The sequence below is a fragment of the Varanus komodoensis genome, unplaced genomic scaffold, assembly GCF_004798865.1.
Source record: "Varanus komodoensis strain SLA01 unplaced genomic scaffold, ASM479886v1 scaffold32, whole genome shotgun sequence".
Lineage (NCBI taxonomy): Eukaryota > Metazoa > Chordata > Lepidosauria > Squamata > Varanidae > Varanus > Varanus komodoensis.
In genome coordinates, this window is record NW_025335798.1 from 2,088,732 (window position 1) to 2,102,160 (window position 13,429).

A 13,429-nucleotide genomic window follows, 5' to 3' on the forward strand; every position below is an offset into this window, starting at 1 on the left:
AACCACTGAAAATCCATTAAGTGGGGAGGGGGGATGAAATAACTATAGTATGCATACTGATTAGTAGTGCAAGGAGTCCTCTGTCTGGAAGTGCCCAGGGATTGGACGCCATAATTTTCCCTGTGGAGCTTTCATTTTCTTTTACAGCTCCCCTAATTTGGAACACATCTAACACAAAGGATGCAGAGTCAGAAAGGGGACCAAATGGCAAACAAGAGTGATTCACCATTTATAAGTAAATCTACAGACTATGGCAGGCCTTCTAAAACCAATGCAGTGCAAAATAGTGCAGGTTTCAACCCTAAATAATTTGCTCCCCTGGCGACATCTAAATACCTTGGACTGATCTGATGCTTAGGGGTAAGTATATATTGCAACTGCGAGTGACAGCAAAATGCCTCTAAGATGAAGTGCTTTAGAGAATGCTTAATAATTTCCCTTCCAGTTACTTTCTCCCTGAGACTCCCTCAACTACCTGTTTTGCCTCCTGAAGGATTCCAAAACTGTGCTTGCAAGGTAAACAAAATTCCTAAAAATGGGAAAGGATAAAAGCATCAGCAGAGAAATTTCAGGAGGAATGCTTCTGGCAGGGGAGAAAATTACTTCCTTTCCTCCTGCATCTCCTCAGTTGCAAACCACTATCTCCTAAGGCACTTCACAAGAGGTAAGTGGTTATTCAGGCAAAATTACATATTACACACAACTCAGAGTTTTTAAAAATTTAAAGTGCAATCTTGATCCGTGGATCTGCAGGCAAAAAGCTGCTTTCCTTGTGAACCATTTTTTTTCCTGCTTATCATCACCTCAGCTATTCTCCCCATCACAGGGGTGAGAGATACGTGACCTGCACTCAGTGCTGGCTCAAGGTTTATGAGAGCCCTTGAGCAAAATACCCTCTTCCCCACTGAGTCTACCTTCTCACCACCTGCTCTTGCTCCTCCTCCTTTTTCTCAGCATTTCTCCCATTTGCTTACTGACAGGCAGGCAGGGGGACAGTGGGCAAGGAGCAGTGGTCTCTGCTGCTCCTCTCGCTTGCCACCAACACCATTGCTCTGGGCAAGAGGGAGGTGAACAAGCAAGCTGCAATGGTGACAAAGAGGTGCAAGTCCAGCAGCCTCTTGTCACTGGGTCCATGCTGGGATATCTTAGCCTTTATGCAAGCCCTGCTTTTACCTTTTCCCCAGCAGATGGAAAAGCCATTTAAAGGGACTGATTCTGAATGGAAAAATAAGCAGCGGGAGCTAAGCTCTCCTTCAACCACCTTTCCTCCCCTCCCAGATGCAGTCTCCTGTAGTTACTTCTTGTTTAAAAAAAAGAGGCAGAAGAAAATGAGATGTCATTCCATATAAGAAGTCATTGGTGATAGTTTGCTCCATGGTTCAATGGCAATTGCGCAGAGATTCCGCAGAGTCATTACACACTGTCCCCTCCAAATACAGCCCAAGCAAGGAAGGGCCATTGCACATTCCCAGAGAAGGGCAGGATAAAAATATAAATGATTAAGTCTTTGGAGTTGAATGCTGAAGGAACATATGAGTCTGAGTAAACTACAGAGCACTGGAGTTCACCCCTTTCTGGCATGGTGTTTGGTTCTGTGTAAAGAAAATGCAGCTCATTTTTCTGTAGCTGCAGCTGTTCAGCTTCCATAGGAGCCGTTACCCCAAGGCACAAGAGAAGTCTCAAGAGACAGTTGATAGATTAGGGGGTGGGGGAGCAGATTGCTCAGCAGGCTGAGGAAAGGCCAATGGCAGAACCATGCCAGGTGAGTGGCAACCAAACCAAAAGTTGAGTCTTGGAGGTACCCATAAGTGTTTCCCTAGTGGGAGGGGGAGATTTTTAGCAGATTAGCCGGAAAGGTACATGTTAAGCTCCAACTGTTCCTCCTCAGAGGTTGCTTTTGATTGCACAGAGCTGTGTGTGCCACATAGTTTGGTCTTCACTGTCCATCTCTGTAAGCAGTGAAATTATAGCGAGAATCACAGAGATATCCTCCATTCGTTGTGAACTGCTATAGGGAAGGGAATATGGGGATAAGGAGACTGTCATATTTAGTTTAATGTATGTAGAAGTTTTCCTCCCCACACCCAGTCCCAAAATGATGCATGGTAGAGCACTGTTGTAGTTGGACAGTATATAAAACTTTAAATAAATAAATAAAAATATGAAGTTGCACATTAAGATCCAAGAGCAGCAGCAGTATGAAGAGGAGGGAGGAGAAGGAGCTAGGAAGAATAGAATTAGGATAAATATCAGACAGAGCTAGGGAAAAAAGTGTGATTCCTACCATAACTTTGCTTTCTGCAGGAGCGGAAAACTTCGCTTCCATAGGGGCAGCAAGAAAGAGAGACACACGTCAACAAAGTGTTACCACCCATACCAGCCCAGACCTACGAATATCCTAAAATGCAATGGAATGTAAAATATCTGGCCTGCAAGCCGAGATATATGAGGATGGTGCATGTGGGAGGAGAATGATCTAAAGTGCAAGACAGGCATATGTAACAAGATGAGATGTGAATGGAGGGAAGAATGGAGGAAGTAGGAATCAGGACACTGAAACTCATTAGGATCTGGGGAGTGGGATGCAGAAGGGCAGGCTGAATGAATGAAAAACAAATCAATGAAGGCAACGGCCCAGAAGTCTTAGGTTGCATGAGGGATGTTATGACAGATGTTTCTCCAGTAATCATGGCATGTTTTTATGAGTCTGGTGGAAGCCTAGCACCATGAATAGCATATTCTTTCCTCACACGCCCTCAGCTAGGCCCATCTCACTCCTCCCACCAGCTTCAATACCCTCAAGTACTAAGCTAAGAACCACAACAAAAAGGTAACTAGCTGCTCCAAGTAAACCTTCCTGGCTGGTAACAAAACCCAAGGTGGTGATTGCTCCCAGTTCCCGTCAGTCCTTGATAGCTTAGCCAATAGAGAGGGATCTGGAGTCTCGGTAAGCCCTGGAGTATAAGATTGCCAGCTTGAGGTTTACAACATCTGCTGGTCCACAGGATCCCCAGTTCTGATCTAAGCCTTTGCATAATGGTGGGGCATCACTATATGCTGTGGCAGAAATTCCATATATACTTCCTCTTTTTTGACTTAAACATGCTACTAATGGATGACTAGCAGCAGAGTCAGCAAAAGACTGCTTTCTCTCTCTCTCTCCATTTTGCATTGTTCACACTTTTATAACTCTCTGTCCTATGAGGAAACCCACAGCCAGAATGGTCAGCAGCTGCTAGTGATGGGTATTGTAATATGACCGCACCTGGAGGGCAGCACACTGAGAAAGGGTACCATTTCAGACAAAATCAACATTGGGGTATCACTTTAACTGCCTTTCCAATATATGACTGCACCAACATCTGCTGCCTCTTCCACACAACCATTAAAGGTTCGGCGGGGCTGTCTTCTGCTGCACCCAGTTGCCCCACTGCTCTTCCCCACCCCCAAGAAGTGTATTTGAGGCAGGCCTCTGGCAGGGAGGGGCAGAAGTAATACAACGCACCATGCGTGAAGCGCCCAAAACGCCGTGAGTGGCCACTCTTCTGCAAAGGAAAAAGAAAAATAATTACCTCAGGATGGACAGATTGCGAGGTAGAGGCAGGCTAGAACTCACAGGCCCGGGCAATGTTCACAGGGTTAAGTAGCCACCTACTGTAGAGACATTCAGCATCAGGGCAAGGCCAGGGAAAGGCTGCCCAGGCATGGCTGGCTCTGCCCCAAAATTGCCATGGCCCTCAACTGCCTACTGCAAGGGTGAGGGGTGAGAGGAACCTGTGGCCCTTCGGATGCCGTCGTGCTGTAACACCAATCAGCACCAACAAGCACAGCGAAGTAGAGGAGATGATAGGAATTAGACTTCAGCACCCCTTGGAGGACCACAGATTGCCCATCCCTGCCCTAACACCCTCTGTCCTTTGCTGCCATGACTTCTTGAACATCAGAGAGAGATGGGAACCAAGCACTGGGCCCTGTGTAGACACTGCCAATAGGAAAATCAAGGGTGGGAGAGAGAGCACCAGAGGGTTTATCACCAGAGGGAGGGAGGGAGGGAAAGAGTGACTTTCTGGCTCTGTACTCAATGGAAAATCTTGGGCAAATTGTCCCCCTTTTGGCAAAAAAATGCCTTGTTCCCATAACTCTCATTGGACTGAATGTTGACAAGGCCTGGGCATCTGGGAATCTGCCATAATTGGAAGATCTACCTTGAGGGGGCATACTTTGCCCATTTCATGACAGTCAAATATCCAGCACAGCCATGCCATAGGCATAATGCATTATTTCTGCAGATAAGTGATTATCCTTTACTTCCATTGTCCTAAAGCCATGTGTGTACACATACACCGCACACACAAATAATTTCCCAACAGGCACAGATGGTTGTGCTGTCACTGGTGACAACATATCTCCCCATCACTTGCACTGAACTTCCTCATGGTATTCTCTGCAGCTCTAAGCTGGAATCAACTTTTACAGGAACCCTGTAGAGAAGGATTGCTAGCACATGGATTCTCCTATAACTGACCTCCTAAATAATCAGCTATCCAGAGGGCAGGCCAGCCATGTTCTCCAACAGGAAAGGACAGCTCTTTCGATCCATGATCACAGAGTTGCACGGGTGTGTTTGCAAGCACACATGTGTGCATGCACCCACAAAGCAGCAGCAGCAGCTCAGTCACAAAGCCACCTCATGCCCAGCTTTCCCATCTCCGAGAAAATCTCCTTCACCAGTTAGATTTCCATAATACTAGGAATAAGGAGAAACTCTCTGTGCGGCAGTAAACAGGGGCGAGCACATCATTCTGTGATGATGAGGTAGAGTGCTGGTATAACAGAGAGGAGTATTCACACATAGATAACACACAGCACTTGGTGCCTTATTCTCCGCTTTCTGTTTTGTACTAACATCAGATACATCAGATGCCAACACAAGTACTCCCAGAAGCAGTTGATCTGCTCCAGGTAGATTTGTATTCTGTCCCGCTTGCCCTTACTGAGGCTGGTGCTGGCTGGCAGCCGGCATGCCAGGCCAGGAAGATATATGAGATTAGCTCTGCTGTCAATGGATAATGCCCCTATTAAGAAATGAAAATGCAATCAAAGGCCATTAACGGCTACCTGGCTGGCATCCCCTTGAGTCTGACACATGCCATTGGGCAAACCCTGGCTCCAAGATCACACACCAAGTTGCCTTGCTATCTCATACGCTGGCAACCTGAGGCAAAAAGGCACCTGGGCATGCAAAATGCAGCCCTGTCTCATGGAAAACAGCACAAACAACCTAAAGCTGAGGCTGGACTACTCCCTACAGAGTCTTTGTATTGTACAGAGCAGTAGAAAGTCAGAAAATGTGGGAACAAGGTCTGGTAGAAGTGGCAAATACCAAGCAAGTAGCAAGTGTCATGATCTGCAAGGACTGCAATGCTGTCAACATTGCCTTGAGGCAAATACCCAATTTAGCAATAAGAGAATGAGGGTTCATTGGCCTTGACTAGAGAGATTTGTGGGGATTGTAGAAGAAAATACCTAACTGGGTCCTGGCCATCTCTACTAACTACAAGCCACCCTCCTCACATATTCTTACCTTTCTTACATACAGAAGTTGGGGTGGGGGGAGAAAAAGAAATACTATAACCCCTCTATTGCAATCATTTTTTCTCCCTGCCCAGTTTGAGGTGCTACAGCTCTCTGCTCTGCCAGGGAGAGAAATTGGAAGCACCTGAGGTCTGAAAATCCATCTCTCATCAGTCTGTCATGACCATGGGCCTCTATATAGCTGTACTGGACCAGAGCTCTGATGAACTAGATTAAAGTTCGATCTAGCCCAGTACACTGCTTCCAACAGTGGGCAGCCCAATGAGCAGACCGGAAGGCAACTACTTGTCCTTTTGTTTATACACAGCATCGGGGCCCTTACTTCCTAATCCCTTCCTTGCAGAGGTAGTTGATGGGCATCTAGGCTAACAGAGCAGCCAAGGGATTAGGAGAAGAGGAAAAAAGTGGTGGAGAATGAGATGTTGCCAGGGTGATGGGGGAGTGCTCATCCTAACAACGCCCATTTCCCTGCTGTGATCTCTTCCATGCACCCCCCCCCCAATCAGTTCCAAGGCAGGGAGCCCTCCCCTCCCCTGTTGGAGGCCCTTGAGTGACGTCCACGCCACGAGGAGCTGTGCTCCTGCCAGGTGCTGACGCGCAGCGGCGCCAGATGACGCAGAGGTGCTCAGCCTCTGTGAGCACCACCAGGCTTCGTGCTTGAGAGGATAATGGAGCCCCCATCCCTCCACCGCCCTGGGCATCTTAGGTGAAGAGTCATGTCCTCCATACCTACTCCAGGAGGGTTGTGATCCTCACCCCAGCAACACCCACCCCTGGAGCCCCTGGAGCCCCTCTCTGCTTCTTGGCAAGGGAGCCTCAAAGAAGAGGGCAGACAGGCAGCAAACCCCTGATCTACAACCCCCCGCCCCGCCGCCCACACACACACACACACACCAACGTTGCAACCCCCACACCCGAACAAAGTGGTACTTAATTGCAAAGCACGGGAAACTGCACCCGAGCAGCCGGAGCCGGGTGTGGTTTCTCCACGTCGGAGTTGTGCGCTCCCTCAGTTTCCCCTCCAGCACTCATCCTACCCTGCCTCCTCCCTAAAAGCTGGTGGGCATCCCATCGAGGTATTCGCTACCTGTTCTCCCACGTACCCACTGGCCACTACTGTCACTACCCCCCACACGCCTGGTTGCGTTACCTGGAGACGCTTCTTCACCCAGATCTTCTTCATGTCACCCCCACCTCACACACACAAACACACTTGGCGCCCTCCCACCCGAGTGTCAGCGCGATGCGGCGGCGGCGGCGGCAGCGGGGCTGGGCCCGGAGCACAGGGGCGGCTGGAGAAGAAGGAGCATCCTCCGAGCGGGTGCCGGGGAGGGAAGCGGCACCGGCCTCTCTCGCTCTCCCTCCCTCTCCTCTAGCAGAACCTGCTTGTGGAGCAGCCAGCCAGCCAGCCAGCCCGGAGCCTCGCCTGCCCGAGACAATGACAGCGCAGGCGGGGAGGTGAGGGTGTTGGGAGGAAGGAGGGGCCGGAGGGAGGGGGAAGTGGGGGAGGGGTTGGAAGGAGGAGTCGGGGTGGAAGGGTATGGGGGGCGCCCAAGTGCTATCACCACCCCAAGCTGAGCAGACACCCCCAGTTTGCCGATCAGAACCTCTGGGGAGAGGTATCCTTTTTGCCATCATGGAAGATGGGGTGCTGCGGAGAGAATCTGGCGTCGTGGTAAGCAGCAAGTCGGGAGTGGGGCAAAGTGTCCAAAGGTACCACCGACAGATTGGTTGATGGGACCTCTGCCTTGAAAAGTGGACATCTGTGCTGCCCAGTACTTTCCTGCTACTTCACATGCTCACCCTTGAAGGAGTAAAGGTCTGTCGGAAGAGATTAGCCAAAATAGCTAAATGGAGCCCCCATGTTCAGAGGCAGTATATCCTTCATGACCTGCTCAAACTGGTCCCTTCACGTCCTGCTGCTGTCACAAATGACCACTAACCACTGTTGCTAGAGGCTCAATGCTGTGCTATGGGGAACCCTGGGAAGTGTAGTTCTAAGAAGGAGAATAGGGAATTCCAACAGAATGGTCGCCAAACTACAATTCCCAGGATTCTTTCGGAAAGTTCTAGCTGATTAAACCAGTTTAATAAATAAAACCAATACAAGTGTGCCATGATCATATGCTCAAAGTATTGAGAGCAGTCATGTCTTCCTGCCCTTGAAACTTGCCAAACACAGAAAACTTTATGAAAGAAAATTTCCCTACTTTTGTAAGGAAAGAAAGGGGCTCCTGAATGTCTGTCTTCTCTCATGAAACTCAGTTTCCAACTCACACATCTGTGAGAAGTCATTCCTCTGGGTGACCACCTGCAACACCTGTTTGTTTGTTTGCATATACCATTCGATAGTAGACACTTTCAGAAGGTGTACAATTATTTAACACTTCTCCATGAAACCTTTTAACATTCAGGACTGGCTGTGCCTGACACAAAACAGCAAATGGTATACTCTCCATACCCCAAGTCAAAGTGCATAATAACCAAAGTCAGTCAAGCATTTTTGACAACTAAAGCAGAAATAAGGGGCTAGATGCAGAAGAGCATTGCTCTCCAGCAGGGATAGCTTGTTATGCAAGTTGCACGTGCTAAAATCCTCTCCCCTTCATAACTATTGAATGTGCAAGAGCCCTCTCCATTTTTGCATCTGGCTAGCTTCAGAGGAAAATCCCACAAATGCCTCTACCCATTCCTGGCAATAAAACAAAATAATACATAAAATAACTAGCAATTCACTGCCATTTTATGATACTCCAAATCAACTGGCTGAGGTGCTTCATTCTGCCTAATTGCAGAGTTAGCCTTGTTTGCATCAAAGGTAATGTTAGACTAGCTAAATTTCAAATGCTACAGAATTAACTTAGGACAAGTTGTTATATTTGAATTATAGATGTGAAGGCATTTTGAGGATTCTGCTGTGTGATGCTACTATACAGTGGCAGAAGCTTGTCTATAACTCTGAGAGATAGTACATAATTCAGTGGCAGAGTACATACTTTGCATGCAAAAGCTCCCAGGTTCAGCTCCTGGCATCTCTAGGTAGTACTGGAAAAGATCCCGGTCTGAAACCTTAGAGCATCAGATGGACATTTCAGTATAAGGCAGCTTCCTATGGTTTTATCACTATTGGGGAAAAGATAGTTACAGTTATGCCAGGAGGCTTCAACATTTTTGGACCCATGGACACACTTGGGAATGTGAGCAACTACTGTGGCACCATCACAAAATGCCTAATCAGTGGACCACTGTTTTGGCGTCCAGCTGCCACATTTCTGGATCTTAGACTGCACCCAAAACTTTTCTTGGTGTCTATGAGACACTGCAACATCTCTTTAATAAGAGACTGGCTTATCAGCTAATTGCTGGTGGTACAATACAACAGATGCTTCTTTAAACACATGCTTAGGAAATGTTCAGTAGTTACTTCTTTGGGGAAAGAGGTTTTTACACATACAACTTTTGTAATAGAAACAGGCATAAATATTCACTGACATATACACTCTTTTAAATTATTCACTAGCTTCATGGAAATTAACAAATGGAAAGGGTAATGGATTGTCTGAATCCTTCTGACAGCTAAAAGGCTATAAAATTGGAATGATGAACATCCATCTCCTATACTGCAATGAACCTGTCAATGTTTTTGATATATGAAAGGTGGCAAACAGAGGTGCAAATTTCAAAATGATACCTATTTGGACATTTGGTTCACTTGGCTGAAGTCTGTCAATAATTGCTAGAAAGCTGTATGCATTTGTACAAATATGTGCACTCATATTTTTTAAAAGAGGGGGAAATTTTAGGGTGCCCATGGGAACCGTGCTGAGTGCCATTAAAGGAGCTTATGGGTGCCATGTGAAGACCCCTGATTAAACCAATTCTATGGTGCAGAAATGTAACGGTTCTTCCCACGCCATGATGATGGGTGAGTTCAACTAAGTCAGCAGTTTGGGAGATGACATGTGGACATTCACAGTAAAGCTCTCTGCCTAAGTAGCAATGCGATCACATTCTTTACACACTGCACAGTTCTTTACTTTGTTTTGAAAGCACCTGAATTTGTGACCTTTAAAAGCACCTGGATTTTAAGACAAATTACAATACCAAGTATTTATAATCAGGTAGTCCACTTTTTACATTTCAAAAATAGCTTCACACAAATGTAATTGTTGAGGACCCTGGTGGGAATTTAGCATTTTAGCATAGTAAAACCCTACAAAATATTCAGTTGCTCACACTATCAGTCAAATGGTATAAACCTACTTAGCAGTATAAGATTAGTGATGTTTCAAGATCTTTAGTATATTTAGAACAGTCTTATCCAGTTCAGATAATGGTTGCCTACAACTCCCATCATTTCCAACCAGTAGGGCCATGCTATCTGGAATGATGGGAGTTGTAGCCCAACACATCTGGATGTGAGATAGGCTGATTTAGAACTTTCTCACAACATGTCAGGAGTACATAGCCATCCTGAAGCTACGCAAAGGCCAGGATAGAAATGTTTGAGAGAGAGAGAGAGAGTACATTGTCATTATACCTATTTTTAAGTGTCCTACAATGCACTTTTTCTTTAGGGAAGAGTCTTAGCTCAGTGGCAAACAACATTCTTTGCATGTGGCCATGGCCCTCTTCAGGTTGAGTTAGTAATGACTCCCACCTGAAACCTGGAAGGGTTGCTGCCAAATGACTGGGCCAGAGGCACCAGTGGCCTGACTCCATCTTAGACAGCTTTCTCTGTTCCTTTGGCTGTGTATCCTATATTGAAAGCAATGTAATGTGGACAGAGCACTTGCATAGTGAGATGAATTTTTGAGGCCTAATTATTATTATTATTATTATTATTATTATTATTATTACATTTCTATAATAATGGATGCAATTCTTTAGCATGTGGTAGGTTTGTACAAGTTTTCTTCCAAGCATAGGTTAACTTTGTTGCCTTTGCATTCTGTTTGTTTTTAAAATCAGTGTCTTAATTATTTGCTCACATTTCTGTTTTCTTAAAACACATATATGTGTAGCCCTATGGAAAAATGCTAAGATTTATGTACTTTACTCATACATTTTATGTTTTTACTGCCACCCTTTTACTGCCACCTGAGATACAACATTATTTTGATTTATATATTAAATATGGGCACATTAAAAGATTTCAGACGGAGGAAAATAGAACAAGGCAAGGAAGCACAGGAGTAGGCAGGAAAGGTCAGAAAGAAATGGGGTGAGGCAAATGCCAAATGTAGGTATGGTTGGGCACCTGCCAGGGGCCCATACTCCAGCATGGGCCCACTAACAAGAGCCTTCTGCAGTTGCTCCATTGCGACCTCCCTGTTCATCTGCCTCTCATTCTGCCCCAAAGGCTATCATGAGAAGAAGGTGTGACAGATGCCACTACCTGCTTGCTCACTGGCTCTCTGCCTGCCAAGAGAGCAAGCAAGTGGTAGCAATGATGAGAAAGAGGACCAACAGCAAATTCATTTCATTTGTTACAGCTGAATACTGGCATAACCCAAAAACCACTGGGCAGTTTAGAAAGATTAGGAACCATTAACATGCATTTTACACAGAATAAAAAAACTATTTGCATACAAACTTAAACAGACAGCACACAGAGAGACATATTTCTAAAAAATTTTAAACAATAAGAATAATCCAAGTCCTGTTTATCATAAGTTGCCAGATGCCTGATAGAATGATAGAAGGGGGAAGGCTTAACCTGCCACCAATACGATAACCATGTTGGCACCAGGCAGGCCCTACTGGGAGACTGTTCCATAAATCGAGGGGAGGGACCATTCAGAAGGAACCTGGGCAGCCATCTGAGTGGGATGGTGTAACATGGTGTCCTGCAACAGCAGGGGGTTGGACTTGATGGCCTCCATGGCCCCTTCCAACTCTTCTATATTTCTATGACCCTTGAGGCTTTCTGAGCTTCCCTCAGAGAAGACAACTGGAGAAGGGCCTTAGATGATGAATAATGCAGCAACAATAGCAATTAGTGACAACAGTGAAGTTGATTCATTCTCCAGAGTGGCCTCTGGTGAATGCCTTACTCAAGGGCATGAAAAACCCTGGAGCCAGCACTGGGAAAAATATTGCCTGGTCTTGCCCTGCTATTAGAAAGAATATGGTGGCCACCTCTGGTAACAAACACTGCTAGAGGGGAATGGTGGCAAGATAATGGAGGTGAGAATTATGCATACCAAGTGGCCTGCCTTGACCTCCCTAAGTTAGCATGCAGTCCTCATATGTGATGTTTAGGTAAGATGCAGCTGCTATTCTGGTTGAGTTTTGTATGTGGGATGTAGAAAGACACATCTTGCCCTTTGCCTCCAGCAGCAAAATGTTTTGAGCTAGCTCCCTGCCACTCTGATTGGCAGCCCATTACATTTAATGGGTCTTTTAGTCAGGTATGTGTGCCTAGAGCTGCTTCAAGGATCTGTCAAAGGTATATGAAAGAAAACTAATTTCCTACCAAAGTAGTACACATTCAAGTGGCAAGCAGGAAAATCTAAAGTGCAGGACTATCCTTGCAGGCGGTCTAGCATTACATTACCAGAATTCAGTACATTAAGGGAATCAGTGGAAGTTCAGTCATTAAGGCAGATGGTTGATTGCTCTAGCCAGGAGAAAACCTTATTTGGTAATCACAAAAAGTCAAGAGAGAAAACTCTCTGAGAGACAAAGATATCATGAAAGATACAGCAGAAGGGTGTTAATTGAAATTTGGTTCCTATACAGCTATAGAAAGCTGTTTTTTCTTGTTTGAACTGGCTGAATGAAAACACCCCATCAAGCAGTTGTAGTGCTATAATTCGGTACAAGCACAGAGCTACAATTCTTGCACAGTAGCTACTTTTGCTCCTGAATTTTTCCAGGGCAGAAATGAATATCAAATAATCACAATATTCTACTTCGTTGACTTACAGATCCAAGACTGGTCATCATTAGATGAAAGGTGGTATGGTAATGATTGCAAGGAACACTGAGGAGCCTGCACAATCTCCTATAATAGCATGAAAGTTTGACATTGTAAAACAGTATGTCTACTTTGCAAAGTCCCATGATGAGTCCCCCATCATCAGATTGTTAAAAATGTGATTTCCAAAAATAGCATGAATGGGGTACTAGCAGATAACAGTTGTAAAGAAAGTTAAGCTAGTTTAAAGTGGATGTAGCAGTGCACACTCAGGTCAAGAATTCCACTTGAACACACAAACAAGGCCTATCTCAGTGGGATAGCAGAAGTGAGAAGCTGACCGCGTCATTTCATGCAGGAAGCAAACCTATCTTCATGGCTTCAGATACCTATGCACAGCCAGGCAGCAACAGCTTGACATTTCTGATAAGCTGATCATGTTAGCCTCACAGAGGATGAAAGGAATTTGTTATTTCACAGAGAAAACGAAGATTGGTTATTTCATATTGGGCTGTAACATGGACACATAGGGTCTGTGTGTGGAAGTATCCAGCAGACCAGATTAAAGGTAAGGATAAGATCTATCTAGAATCACAAGTGTCTGAAAGCCTTTCCAGTTCAGGACCCTTTTGTTCCCTTTCTCTAGCTAGAGCAAGCCGATTTGCTATGCTTTTCTGTGTTAGGAATCTTGAACTTTTATACCATGCATGTAACCATTCTCACAGTGCAATCCAATGCAGATTTACCCACTGATTTTAATAGCTTTTATTCCCAGTAAAGTATACATACTATTGTCAAGCATGCTAAGAGATCCACAAACTGCTGACTGAATATTTCTGAGGCTAATGGATCAGCAAATCTTTATCCTGAATTCTGTTCAGAGGGAACACATGAGACAAAGTATATAAAACA

The 13,429-nt window shown here is 45.4% G+C and overlaps 1 protein-coding gene across 4 annotated transcripts in view; it reads right to left on the minus strand.

The window, feature by feature from the left end:
• SPEG (striated muscle enriched protein kinase) overlaps positions 1 to 13,429 on the minus strand; it is a 119,780-nt gene that overhangs the window by 72,967 nt on the left and 33,384 nt on the right. The window contains exon 1 of one of the 4 annotated variants that reach the window (XM_044437971.1): positions 3,506 to 3,509. The exons of the other annotated variants lie outside the window; for them this stretch is intronic. The gene's annotated coding sequence lies outside the window, so the exon portion shown is untranslated. Of the gene's footprint in view, positions 1 to 3,505; positions 3,510 to 13,429 lie in introns of those variants that run through there. 4 annotated transcript variants of the gene reach the window in all.